The sequence below is a fragment of the Carassius carassius genome, chromosome 26 (assembly GCF_963082965.1).
Source record: "Carassius carassius chromosome 26, fCarCar2.1, whole genome shotgun sequence".
In the NCBI taxonomy this organism is placed as follows: domain Eukaryota; kingdom Metazoa; phylum Chordata; class Actinopteri; order Cypriniformes; family Cyprinidae; genus Carassius; species Carassius carassius.
Window position 1 is genome coordinate 14677462 of NC_081780.1, and position 14272 is coordinate 14691733.

General features: G+C 43.2%; 1 pseudogene; it reads left to right on the forward strand.

Moving 5' to 3' along the window:
* LOC132105403 (acyl-CoA synthetase short-chain family member 3, mitochondrial-like) overlaps positions 1–14272 on the forward strand; it is a 68661-nt pseudogene that overhangs the window by 30973 nt on the left and 23416 nt on the right.

Below are 14272 nucleotides of genomic sequence, written 5' to 3' on the forward strand. Positions count from 1 at the left end.
ACTTCTTTTAAACTAAAAATAGGAAAGTTTTCTTTTAGTTTTCTTTTTGTGTAGTCCTCAGAAATATACTTAAAATGACATTTAAGTATACTTATACTACTAGTACACATCTTCTGCACAGAATTTCCAAAACAACACAAGTGAAGAAGAAAAAAGAAACAACAGATACTAACACATGTAATCTAACACGATCATCTGACATGAAACAGAAACAAAACTAACATTATGGAATAAAATGTTGACCGATGAAGAGGTATAATTACAATCAAGCTTTGGGATGTTGATCCTCTTTTTGCTTATCATTCTGAATCAAATTCATAGTCTCTTTTTCAGCTTTTTGTTCAATTTTTTTTTTTTTATTAAGCAAGAATAAAATGTTTTTGTTTACAAGCAGATACCCTGTTCTTTATTTAGATGTTTTGTATGTTCATATATTTATACAACAAGATATATACAAATTAAAACCTAAATAGGGAGATAGTAATATACTTAAAGTATAATGTAAAGTTTAAGAGTATACTTACAGTATAAAACTACTAAACTAGTGGTTTACTGAGACTATACTTCAAAGTGTATAAAGTATTAAATTAGTAAACTATCAGTATAAGTTCACTTTTAGTAAAATTGCAGTACAAACTACAAACATCGAGGTATGTGTACTTAAAGATTACTACTGTCACAGTACACTTAAAGTATACTTAAAAGTATACTTTTATATACTAGAAAGTGGGCCAATTTAATCCCAAAGAGTATTGAAACAGTACACTTACAAGTATACTACTATAACACTGATATTTGTATACTTGCTACATAAAGTATACTTAAAAATATACTTGAACTTTACTTAAGTATACTTAGTAAAATAAACTTGAAGTATACTGCTTTTTGGTAAGGGGTTGGGTAAGTGATTTTTCAAAAACGCTTCAGAAAACGGATTCGGCCGAGTAGCAAAAATAAACTTGTAGCGAGTCAGCAGTAAGGGGCTTGTCTACTCATGATGTGAAGGAGAGAGAGTTCAGTGCACAGGATGGACATTAGCCGAGCGACGACAGAAAGATGGAGATGACGAAAAAAAAACAAAAGAGGAAAACGTCTGCGGAACAAAAGAAGGCATAAGGCAAGAAGTAGGATCTGTGTAAATATCGGAACAGCTTTCCAGCGCTGGAGAGAACTTAGGGAGCGGAAGGCCTGCGATCGGAGGCCAAGGTTGCTTTGTTTCTTCTCAATAGGTGAGGAACAGTAACACAATGTCTGCGCCGCAACAGCTAAAGTCTGTATAGTACACTGGACGCGACAAAGCAACTGTTGAAAATCATTTGAAATTTCTGTCAATACGTCATAAACAGAATGCAGCAGCAGTTTTCTGTCGGGGATTTGTCGTGTCGTGCCGCACCGCATCCAGTGTAGACCATAGATATGTATATATGTGTGTGTATATATGGTTTAGAGAGCATCACTGATTATAATGAGTTCTATAGTATTTTGTCACGCCGCGCCATTCGTGTCTGGTGTATAAACGGTGTAACATTGGTTTGCTTTGTTTCATATAACTTATCGTTGCCTGGGTTGTGTACGTATGTGTGGGGTGGAGCTATCAAAATAGGCGTGAGATCCTTTTGGGGTAGGGGCGTGTTTGTTTTGGTGATTTCAAATGGCTTTACATTTCTGGGTGTTTGGACACTTACAGTACAGCCTCGCGTGTGAGCCACATCTCTGGGCGTAACCAACGTGAACAAGTGTTTTTCCTTGATTCCTGAAAATCCAAATACACCTTGTGTATTATATATATATATATAGCTATATCTTTTTTTTTTTTTTCTTATTTGTCAGTGAACTATGGCTCTGTGTAGTAAATGCTGCTCCACGTGATAAATGATTTACTGCTGATTACAGAAACAGCTTTACTGACAAAATGAGCATGACAATCGCATTCGATTAATGGTGCATCCCTACCGAACAATTTTCGATACTCAATTGAATGAGGCAATTCGGACGGAGCTTAAAAGTATAGCCCAGCCCTATTGATGTAGCCATAAATATATGCCTTTGAAAATAAAACACAAAACAGAGTGGACCCAGCTAGATCAGAAAAAACTGTAACATTAATACTGTCCAATAAAAGCATAATAGGGTTTGTCATTTACTAGATGCTGCTTGTTTACATGTTTTTCCCACTTGGCTTATGCAAATCATAGTAGCAATTATGTATTTTTTTCACTAGAAATTAAACAGCCATTATTTCCTTTTAAACTGGATTTATTTTGCTCTGGTTCTATCAGCTAAAATGACCCTTAATGAATATATAACCCACTTTTCTTTTATTTTTTGTAACCTAAATGATAGATAAGCCCGAAAGATGTTCGCAATTATGAGACGGAAGAAAGGGCAATTTAGCTCGACCCAAAGGAGCCATGCAATGCGTGACTTTCACACAAAAGCACAGGCTCTCAGTCCAGTAGTGTCTCGCATGTCAGCGCTGTAACCTGCCTCTCTCAACATAGGTTTAAATGTGTGCCAGAGGGCATGACTCCACTCAATAGAATTTTCCAGCTCAGAGATTCAGCAGCGATGCTGTAAAGATCAGGATCTGCTCTCTCGCCAAGATCATAAGGCCGATGTTAAAGCACACCTGCAAGAAGGTCGCTGCATTAGAAATGCAGACCTGGATTCCTGAATACACCCGTTGAGTTGTAAACACAAACACTGATGCAAACGGAAGACTTTATTGCAAATCTAAAAGCTGTAGCACAACCTTTTCACACCAAATAGTGAATGATCCTGTCTTGATATACATCAAGTCCCTCTTGTTTTTCATGTTTTCATTAGCTTTTTTCCTTAGAAGAACTGCAATTTGACTAATCTGTGACATTTGTGTCATTAAATATCAAATTAAAGCTGCTTTCACAAGGTACACATAACTGCAATAGCAAGTTTCTGCTACATGACTGTATGGAAATTGCTTAAATGCCCCTTGCACATCTGAATGGTTGCTGGCGAGTGCATCGGAAGCATAATGTTTCTGAATAGGGAGGTAAAATCCTGCATATGGCTTACAAGAAAGTCAATACTTAATGAATTGGCAATTTTTCAGTTACAACCCGAATTCCGGAAAAGTTGGGACGTTTTTTAAATTTTAATAAAATGAAAACTAAAAGACTTTCAAATCACATGAGCCAATATTGTATTCACAATAGAACATAGATAACATAGCAAATGTTTAAACTGAGAAAGTTTACAATTTTATGCACAAAATGAGCTCATTTCAATTTTGATTTCTGCTACAGGTCTCAAAATAGTTGGGACGGGGCATGTTTACCATGGTGTAGCATCTCCTTTTCTTTTCAAAACAGTTTGAAGACATCTGGGCATTGAGGCTATGAGTTGCTGGAGTTTTGCTGTTGGAATTTGGTCCCATTCTTGCCTTATATAGATTTCCAGCTGCTGACGAGTTCGTGGTCGTCTTTGACGTATTTTTCGTTTATTGATGCGCCAAATGTTCTCTATAGGTGAAAGATCTGGACTGCAGGCAGGCCAGGTTAGCACCCGGACTCTTCTACGACGAAGCCATGCTGTTGTTATAGCTGCAGTATGTGGTTTTGCATTGTCCTGCTGAAATAAACAAGGCCTTCCCTGAAATAGACGTTGTTTGGAGGGAAGCATATGTTGCTCTAAAACCTTTATATACCTTTCAGCATTCACAGAGCCTTACAAAGCATGCAAGCTGCCCATACCGTATGCACTTATGCACCCCCATATCATCAGAGATGCTGGCTTTTGAACTGAACGCTGATAACATGCTGGAAGGTCTCCCTCCTCTTTAGCCCGGAGGACACGGCGTCCGTGATTTTCAACAAGAATGTCAAATTTGGACTCGTCTGACCATAAAACACTATTCCACTTTGAAATAGTCCATTTTAAATGAGCCTTGGCCCACAGGACACGACGGCGCTTCTGGACCATGTTCACATATGGCTTCCTTTTTGCATGATAGAGATTTAGTTGGCATCTGCTGATGGCACGGCGGATTGTGTTTACCGACAGTGGTTTCTGAAAGTATTCCTGGGCCCATTTAGTAATGTCATTGACACAATCATGCCGATGAGTGATGCAGTGTCGTCTGAGAGCCCGAAGACCACGGGCATCCAATAAAGGTCTCCGGCCTTGTCCCTTACGCACAGAGATTTCTCCAGTTTCTCTGAATCTTTTGATGATGTTATGCACTGTAGATGATGAGATTTGCAAAGCCTTTGCAATTTGACGTTGAGGAACATTTTTTTTTAAAGTTTTCCACAATTTTGAGAGACTCTGCTTCTCTAAGACAAAGCTTTTATAGCTAATCATGTTACAGACCTGATATCAATTAACTTAATTAATCACTAGATGTTCTCCCAGCTGAATCTTTTCAAAACTGCTTGCTTTTTTAGCCATTTGTTGCCCCCGTGCCAACTTTTTTGAGACCTGTAGCAGGCATTAAATTTTAAATGAGCTAATTAAGTGGATAAAAGTGTAAAATTTCTCAGTTTAAACATTTGCTACGTTATCTATGTTCTATTGTGAATAAAATATTGGCTCATGTGATTTGAAATTCCTTTAGTTTTCATTTTATTAAAATTTAAAAAACGTCCCAACTTTTTTCGGAATTCGGGTTGTAAGTAACCTTTTCAGGCATTTAAAAGCAGAGAAACAGCCACTGATTGTGTCTCTGAGCACGACAGGTGTGAGATGTTGGAAGAAGGAAGGTGTGTGCTAGTGTGCTAGTGAACAACTTCCAGTTTATTGTAATGCAGATCACACACATGGGAGTCAAGGTCACCTTGACTCCAGGTAATTGAATAGTTTCTGCATTGTTTGACCCTGGAGTGGAAGAGTGAAAGGAACTCCGCTGTAATACTGTTACTTGCTCATAAACACTGGCTCAAAAAAGAATGTTGTTTTATTTTTATTATATATTAATGTTAAAGTCAATTCTCTGTGGCAGGTAAAATTTAGTGCTAAATCAGTTTCATTCAGATCCAGTACATCTTGGTGAACTGCCAGTTGATAAAACCGTATAAATTATTTGACTAAACATTAGCCATTAAGCTTTTCACTTAAAATAGCAGCTATCTTCAGATTTTTTGGTACTTTTGCTTCCAAATGCAGTAAATACTATTATAAAGTGTTGCACTTTATTAAAATAATCTCAATGTTAATGTTTTTTTTTCCCCAACTGGTTTATCAAAATGTGTAAATAAAGTGCAGGAACATAAGACAAATCTAAAGACTTTCAATAAAAAGATTAGAAGTTCCCAGTGTAGTATAAAAAATAATAAAATACATTGTTGCTGTACATATATATATATATATATATATATATATATATATATATATATATATATATATATATATATATACATACATATATATATATATATATATATATATATATATATATATATATATATATTTAATACCATACTGTATATACTGCGCCATTTTTGTGTGAAATATCCCTTTAATGCAAATGCAAAGACAGTATGAAAATAAATCAACTTTCCAGCTTAGCTTGTGCTTCTCAAGCGACCAAATCAATCGAAGCACTCACTATTCCTACTATTTGCATTTCAAACATGCCTCACTGATGAAAAGATGTTTTGACTGTCCTTTGCTCTCTTGTGAGCATCTCTACGGTATTCCAGGTGTAGTTTACTGTAGCCTTGAGCAGATGAAAGGATTTATGTGATGTGGTCACCAGCTACATTGCAATCCATTTCTTGTTTGAGGATTGCAGGCAGTTTGATGACGGGAACAGTGAATCCTCACCTTTACACCCGCTGTGCTTCATCCAATCACCGCTTGTCAGTGCTTCTTGTTTCTTTACTACAAGAATGAGTTCAATAAATATTTAATGCACACCTGCATTCTTGCTTTTCACATTTCTTTGCTGCAAAGTCTTAAGGGACACATGAAGATGCTCTGAAGTTTACAGACTCTCTAAGAGCTGGTATTTTCCTTTCGGCAGGCTGAGGAACTTGTTTGTAGCCGGGGAACGCTGTGATATAGAAATCCTCGAATGGGCCAAGAGGAGTTTTGGAGTCCCAGTGCTGGAACACTGGTGGCAAACTGGTGAGTTTTAAAGTTACGCTGTGGTTCATTACTTTTGCTTGCATTTTGTCTGCTTGTCTTGTCTTTTTAGGCATTGTTCACACTGATTCAGATTCCGTTTTTCAGATTCAGTCTTTAGGGCTAATTGTTCACACTGACATTTCATTTGTTTGTCTACACCATTAGCCATAGTAATGACTTCCACATCAACACAAGCAAGGAAATGTTCTTTCAGAAGGACTGCTAGCTGTCATTGTGAGAAGAGAGCACTCTACATGTCAAGTCCATTGAACTGATTGGTTTTAAAAACACTTAAGAATGTGGTTTGGATCTGATATCTGATATATAACAGCATAGAAGATTATTTGTTGTTTAGAGTACAAATAAATGGATTTCATTCCATTATGCCAAAAAATATGTCTGAACCAACCTAAGATGAAAGGTGATCCTGTTGATATCAGCTGATATTTTTTCCGTTGGTTATCACAGTATAATTCCTCTCAGCTGACTTCTGATCATAAGAGATTTCTTACCAACAACAAAAATGTTGGCTGTGTTAGTGTATGTTTTTAAAAGGTGTATATTACAATATAGTTATTTACTGAAAAATCAAGGGAAAACATAGAGTGGCCTGGAAAGTAAATTTCATCTATTAGATGAAACAAAACAAAATTAGTTCTCTTACGAGAGCTCTCTCGTACTGCGTCTTAGACGCTACGGGAAAAGTCTCTTTTCACGAAATACTGAAGCAAAAAATTATCCTTAATTTTGTATTTTTGTAAAGCGCATTTGCAGCAGTACACAGCCTTAGGCGAGACGGCTCGTTCGCTCATTGGCTTGTTCTGCGGCAACTGCACAGCCTATCGAGCGCAGGCTGATGCAACATCAGACCAGGTATTTGCTTGTCTGTTTTAGCATTATTTAAATGAGATTAATGTACGATATTTTAATGATAATGTTTTTTTATTTAATATTTCGTATATTTAAGGAATTTTATGGTACTGAATTATATTTATGGTCCATTTATTACCTGTTAACCACTTCTGTTTTTGTTATAATAAAAAAAAAAAAGTTTTTGTTACTATGATTACTTTATTTTTTTTATTCTACAAATCATTTTTTACTCTAAAACTGCAAAAAAAAAAAATTAAAGGCATAAATCTTACTCGGTTTCTAAACGTAACCTCGGTTCTCTCTAGAAGAGCGAACGAGTACTGCGTCTTAGCTAAGGCGCTACGGGAAAAGTCTCTTTTCACGAAATACTGAAGCAAAAAATTATCCTTAATTTTGTATTTTTGTAAAGCGCATTTGCAGCAGTACACAGCCTTAGGCGAGACGGCTCGTTCGCTCATTGGCTTGTTCTGCGGCAACTGCACAGCCTATCGAGCGCAGGCTGATGCAACATCAGACCAATAAGGGCGCTTCGCGCCCTTCTTGCCACTTCCTGCCGAAACGGGTGTGGCCCAACCTATAAAAGGAGCTCGAAAAGGCTGACTCACCTGATTTTTCATCTCTTCAGCGAAGCTCACGCATCGCTGGATCACGACGAAGCAAGCGCCGTCTGGAAGAGCATATCAGCAGGACGAGCCATCCTGAAGCCGCAGGCATCGCCGCCTTCCACTGCCGTTCCTGCTGCGCTATCCGGCGCCCATATCCTTTACATCCTTGTTCTGTTATATCCTGTGTGTGTGTTCGCCCTGCGACGCACATTCACAAAAGAGCTGCGTCTTTTTAAAGATGCCCTCATGCGGCTCGTGCAGAGCCCCGCTCAGCGAAGGAGATCGTCACGTCATCTGCGTCTCCTGTCTGGGTGACGACCATGCAGCGCTCGCGCTCGCTGACGGCGGATGCCCTCATTGCGAGTTGATGCCTATGGTGACTCTGAGGACTCGCCTGGCATCCTTCTCAAAGCCTGCATCATCCGCTGCGCCGCAGCGCCGTAAGAAGCGCCGCTCGCAGCGACTACCGGAACCGCCTCCAGCTCGGTCGAGCTCGCCGGTTCCCTCCGCTTCGCCGGTCTCCTCTGCATCGCTTCCCGATGATCAGCGTCCGCTGCTTGCCGACGCGTCATCTGAGGAAGTGGATCTCAGGCCCGCGTCGGAAGAAGAAGACACGTGCTCTCTGCTTGCTTCGGGCAGTGAGGGTTGGGCGAGCTCCGTGGATTTCGCGCCCGCTGCTCAGAGGCCCAGCAGACGGGGGGATATCGATAAGGAGCTGATGCGTGTACTCTCGTTGGCCGCGGCGAGTCTCGGCCTCGAGTGGTCTGCACCAGCGCCCCCTTCACGTTCCCGGCTGGATGGTAGCTCGGATGAGCGCTCTTCCTCAAGCTCAAGGCACGCCCCTTTTCTTCCTGAGCTTCACGAAGAAGTGGTGAAGGCTTGGGACGCTCCATTCTCGGCGAGAATCCGCTCATCTGTTTCGCCAGCATTCTCCACACTGGACGGTGCTAAGAACAGAGGCTACCTGTCACTTCCGCCGGTGGAACAGGCTATAGCAGCGCACCTTTGCCCGCCCTCTGCTGGACGGCGGACTAAGGCGGCGTTACCATCCAAAACCTGCCGCATGACGGCATACTATGTCACACGCGTCATGTGGTTTCTGTAAAAACGAAACCCGTGCACGCTCGTCCGGCCATGGCCGATGGTGCTATAAATGCAGTGACGATGCCCACTACCCAGTGCCCATCTCCACATGTAAGCACAGCCCTGCACACAGGGCTAGCGCACATAAGATCGACACGGACCGGTCGAGCGCGCCGCATAGTAAACGTGCCCACTTCCCAGTGCCCACATACACTGTCACATACGGCGCGGGGCTTCTGTAAAAACGAGGCCCGTGCACGTACATTCTGCACAGGCAGACAGCGAGTTGAAAGTGGTAAAAGTGCACACATGCAGCCCACGGTTACTTGCAGATATATCGAGTCCCACGGGACCCGCTCAGCCTCCCTCCAGTCGGTTAAGCGCCGGAACGGGGTCGAGAAAGAGCGATCTGCCCGCCGTGATCAGCGCGCTCCCTGCCTCAGATGCGCAGCGCACTCGAGCGCCGCCGTTGCCCAGTCAACAGAGCGCGTTTCGCATCCAGCCCTTAGCCATTCATGCAGATGCATGGTCAGCGCTTCCAGGGGTTTCGGATTGGGTGCTAGGCATTATAAAGAGAGGCTACTCGCTACAGTTTTCTCGACGCCCACCGCACTTTTCAGCGCGCGTCGAAACTACGGTCAAAACAGAAGTAGCACACATACTTCGGGCGAAATATCAAAACTGTTGAGCAAAGGAGCTGTAGAGCCTGTGTCTCAAGCTCAAAGCGAGGGGGGGCTGTACAGCAGATACTTTCTGGTGCCCAAGAGAGACGGGGGTCTCAGGCCCATACTGGATCTAAGACAGCTGAACAAGGCATTGATGAAACGCAGTTTCAAAATGCTCACGACCAGGAAGCTCCTCGCGTAGATTCGCAGAGAGGACTGGTTCATGTCAATAGATCTGAAGGACGCGTATTTTCAAATACAGATAGCGTCAAACCACAGGCGATATTTGAGATTCGCCTTCGAGGGCCAGGCATACCAGTTTGCAGTCCTGCCATTCGGCTTGTCCATAGCTCCTCGTACGTTTACGAGGTGCATGGATGCAGCGCTCGCTCCTCTCAGACTCAGAGGCATACGAGTGCTGAATTATTTGGACGACTGGCTGGTTCTGGCCCGATCACGAGCGGAGCTCGTGGACCACAGGGCCGTTTTACTCGATCACCTCGAGAAGCTCGGCCTCAGTGTCAATTGGGCGAAGAGTTCGCTGAACCCCAGTCAGACGATCCTGTTTCTGGGTATAGTTCTGAACTCGTGTTCCATGACGGCGCGGCTGTCACCACAGCGCGCGATGGGCATTCAGCGTGCAGCGAGTTCTTTCCGCTGCGGCGCGACCGTGTCGCTCAAACACTGTCAAAAGATGCTGGGTCTCATGGCCTCAGCATCTCTGGTTCTGCGGCTGGGCCTGCTCCGCATGCGCCCCCTGCAGTTCTGGCTGAAGGCTCTGGGCGTCTGGCCGGCTGCATTTCAAGGTCGATCAGAGCTATGTTGCGGCTCTAGCACCTTGGACAGCCAACGGCTGGTACCGATCAGGTGTAAGCCTGGGGACTTCCCCGAGTGTGAAAATGGTGTCGACGGACGCCTCCACTTCGGGATGGGGAGCGCTGCTCGAAGGCAGACCGTCCTTTGGCCTATGGTCAGAACGGGAAAAGCTCCATCATATCAACTGCCTGGAAATGCTGGCAGTGGAGAACGCGCTGACGCGCTTTTGTCCCCATATCAAGGATCACCACGTCGTAGTCCGTTCGGACAACATGTCCATAGTGTCCTACATAAATCGCCAGGGCGGTCTCGGGTCCCGAAACCTGTGCAGGCTGACGGAACGCCTCCTGATTTGGGCTCAGCGCAACGTGCGCTCGCTGAGAGCAGTGCATGTGCCTGGGCTGCAGAATCTGGGCCCAGACAGGCTGTCCAGAGGCAATGTTCCTACGGGCGAATGGTCTCTACACCCGCAAACAGTCCGGCTGTTGTGGGAGAGATTTGGCATGGCGGAGGTGGACCTCTTTGCGTCCCACGAAAACGCTCACTGCCCCGCGTTCTTTTCCAAGAACGAAAGCGCGCTGTCACAGAGATGGCCGTGCTGCCCGCTTTATGCGTTCCCTCCCGTCTCCCTCCTTCCGCAGGTGATAGAACGGGTGAGAGAAACGAGATGTTCAATACTGCTTGTAGCACCTTTGGAAGAACCAACCATGGTGCAGTTAGCAGATGTCACCCCGTGGCCGGTACCGTTGAGGAGAGACCTCCTCTCGCAGGCCAGGGGCTCGATTTGGCACCCTCAACCGGAGTTGTGGTCCCTCCATGTATGGGCACTCAACGGTTACCCGCTGATCTCGCAGTGGGAGTGCTAAATACCATCACTCAGGCTAGAGCTCCGTCGACACGACGTCTGTATGCCTCGAAGTGGTCGGTGTTCTCCAGCTGGTGCACAGCTCGAGGTAATTCACCCCTTAGTTGTGAGGTGACGGAGGTCCTCTCCTTCATTCAGGAGCTGTTGGATAAGGGCAGAGCCCCATCCACGCTCAAAGTTTATGTGGCTGCCATCGCGGCGTTTTCTGAAACAGCGTCCGGTCAGTCAATAGGAAGGAATGATTTAGTCATCCGGTTCCTCAGAGGAGCTAGGAGGCTGAATCCTCCCAGACCTCCGTCAGTCCCTATGTGGGACCTCGCGGCGGTTTTGGAGGCCTTGAAGGGTCCCCCTTTCGAGCCTATCCAATCGATTAGCCTTCAGCATCTGTCGTTCAAGACAGTATTCTTGTTGGCTCTCGCTTCTGTGAAGCGTGTGGGTGATTTGCACGCGCTCTCGGTGAGCCAGTCGTGCTTGGAGTTTGTGTCCAATGACTCAAGAGTCATACTCAAACCTAGGCACGGTCATGTGCCGAAATCCCTCAACACGCCGTTTCGGGCTCAGGTTATTGCCCTGTCTGCCCTGCCGGTGTCAGGGAAGGATGGAGACTCGAGTCTTCTTTGCCCTGTCAGGGTTTTAAGAGCTTATGTGTCTCGCTCTGCTGCCTTTCGGCAGACGGAGCAGCTATTTGTCTCGTTCGGTGGACGTTCCAAGGGAATGGCTGTTTCGAGACAGACTCTATCCAGATGGATAGTTGACGCCATAGCGTTAGCTTACGCTTCCAGGGGCCTTCAGTGCCCGTTGGGCGTCAGAGCACACTCCACAAGAGGCGTCGCCTCGTCGTGGGCATGGGCTACTGGGATCTCCTTGCAGGATATATGTATGGCGGCAGGTTGGGCCTCGCCGTCTACATTTATCAGGTTCTATAACCTGGAGGTTCCCGCCTTGCAAGCAAGGCTGCTGTCAGTATAGACGAATCAGGGCCCTGAGGGGAATTCTGAGTTCACGAGCGCTATGCGCTGCCGACTGTTATATGGGCAGTATTGCATAAGACCCGCATTGCCACATTGGTCAGGCCTTGCCTCGGCTGTGTGATGTCATATTGCCGCATCTACAGATGCTGCTAGATATGGGACGGAGGGCCTTTTCCCCTTTCTGTCCTGGACTCTCTGTGAGTCCCTCAGGTGACTGTGCACTGTAAATCCTGGGCGTTGCTTCAGGTTTATTGGTGTGTGATCCCTGCACGCACGGCGTTTTACATTGGGTTCCCGTAGCGTCTTAGCTAAGACGCAGTACGAGAGAGCTCTCGTAAGAGAACGTACTCGGTTACTAAACGTAACCTCGGTTCTCTCTAGAAGAGCGAACGAGTACTGCGTTCTCTGCCGTGCGTACGATTAACTCTGGTTCGCTTCGGCGATGAAATAAATCAGGTGAGTCAGCCTTTTCAAGCTCCTTTTATAGGTCTGGCCACACCCGTTTCGGCGGGAAGTGGCAAGAAGGGCACGAAGCGTTATTGGTCTGATGTTGCATCAGCCTGCGCTCGATAGGCTGTGCAGTTGCCGCAGAACAAGCCAATGAGCGAACGAGCCGTCTCGCCTAAGGCTGTGTACTGCTGCAAATGCGCTTTACAAAAATACAAAATTAAGGATAATTTTTTGCTTCAGTATTTCGTGAAGAGACTTTTCCCGTAGCGTCTTAGCTAAGACGCAGTACTCGTTCGCTCTTCTAGAGAGAACCGAGGTTACGTTTAGTAACCGAGTACGATTTATGCCTTTAATTTTTTTTTTTTTTTTTTTGCAGTTTTAGAGTAAAAAATGATTGTAGAATAAAAAAAATAAAGTAATCATAGTAACAAAAACTATTTTTTTTTTTAATTATAACAAAAACAGAAGTGGTTAACAGGTAATAAATGGACCATAAATATAATTCTGTACCATAAAATTCCTTAAATATACAAAATATTAAATAAAAAAACATTATCATTAAAATATCGTACATTATTCTCATTTAAATAATGCTAAAACAGACAAGCAAATACCCCCCCCCCCCACCACCACATCAGAGGGTTAAAATAACCATTTTGGAATGTAACAATTTACATTTACATTTATTCATTTAGCAGACGCTTTTATCCAAAGCGACTTACAGATGAGGACAGTGGAAGCAATCAAAAACAACAAAAGAGCAATGATATATAAGTGCTATAACAAGTCTCAGTTAGGTTAACACAGTACACGCAGCATGGGATTTTAAATAATATAATAAATAAAAAAACAAGATAGAATATAAAAAAAAATAGAGCAAGCTAGTGTTAGAGGTCTTTACACACACTCACACACATATACATATATATATATATATATATATATACATATATATATATATATATATATATATATATACATATATATATATATATATATATATATACATATATATATATATATATATATATATACATATATATATATATACATACATACATACATACACACACACAAACACAATTGCATAATAAATTAAAAAGAAAAGAAAATACAAAAAGATAAGAAAGGTAGTTAGATTTTTTTTTTAAGAATAGAATTACAATAGTGAGTGTTAAAGTTAGAGGGTCAAATAAAGATGGAAGAGATGTGTTTTAAGCCGATTCTTGAAGATGGCTAAGGACTCAGCTGTCCGGATTGAGTTGGGGAGGTCATTCCACCAGGAGGGAACGTTTAATTTAAAAGTCTGTAAAAGTGACTTTGTGCTTCTTTGGGATGGCACAATCAAGCGACGTTCACTTGCAGAACGCAAGCTTCTAGAGGGCACATAAGTCTGAAGTAACAAATTTAGGTAAATGGGTGCAGAGCCAGTGGTAGTTTTGTAGGCAAACATTAATGCCTTGAATTTTATACGAGCAGCTATTGGAAGCCAGTGCAAATTGATAAACAGAGCTGTGACAATGTATTCTTTTTGGCTGATTTAAAATTAATCTTGCTGCCACGTTCTGAATTAATTGTAAAGGTTTGATAGAATTGGCTGGAAGACCTGCCAAGAGGGCATTGCAATAGTCCAGCCTGGACAGAACAAGAGCTTGAACAAGGAGATGTGCAGCATGTTCCGAAAGAAAGGGCTTGATCTTCTTGATGTTGAATAAAGCAAATCTGCAGGATAGGACAGTTTTAGCAATGTGGTCTGAGAAAGTCAGCTGATCATCAATCATAACTCCAAGGCTTTTAGCTGTTTTTGAAGGAGTTATGGTTGATGTGCTTGATGGTGAA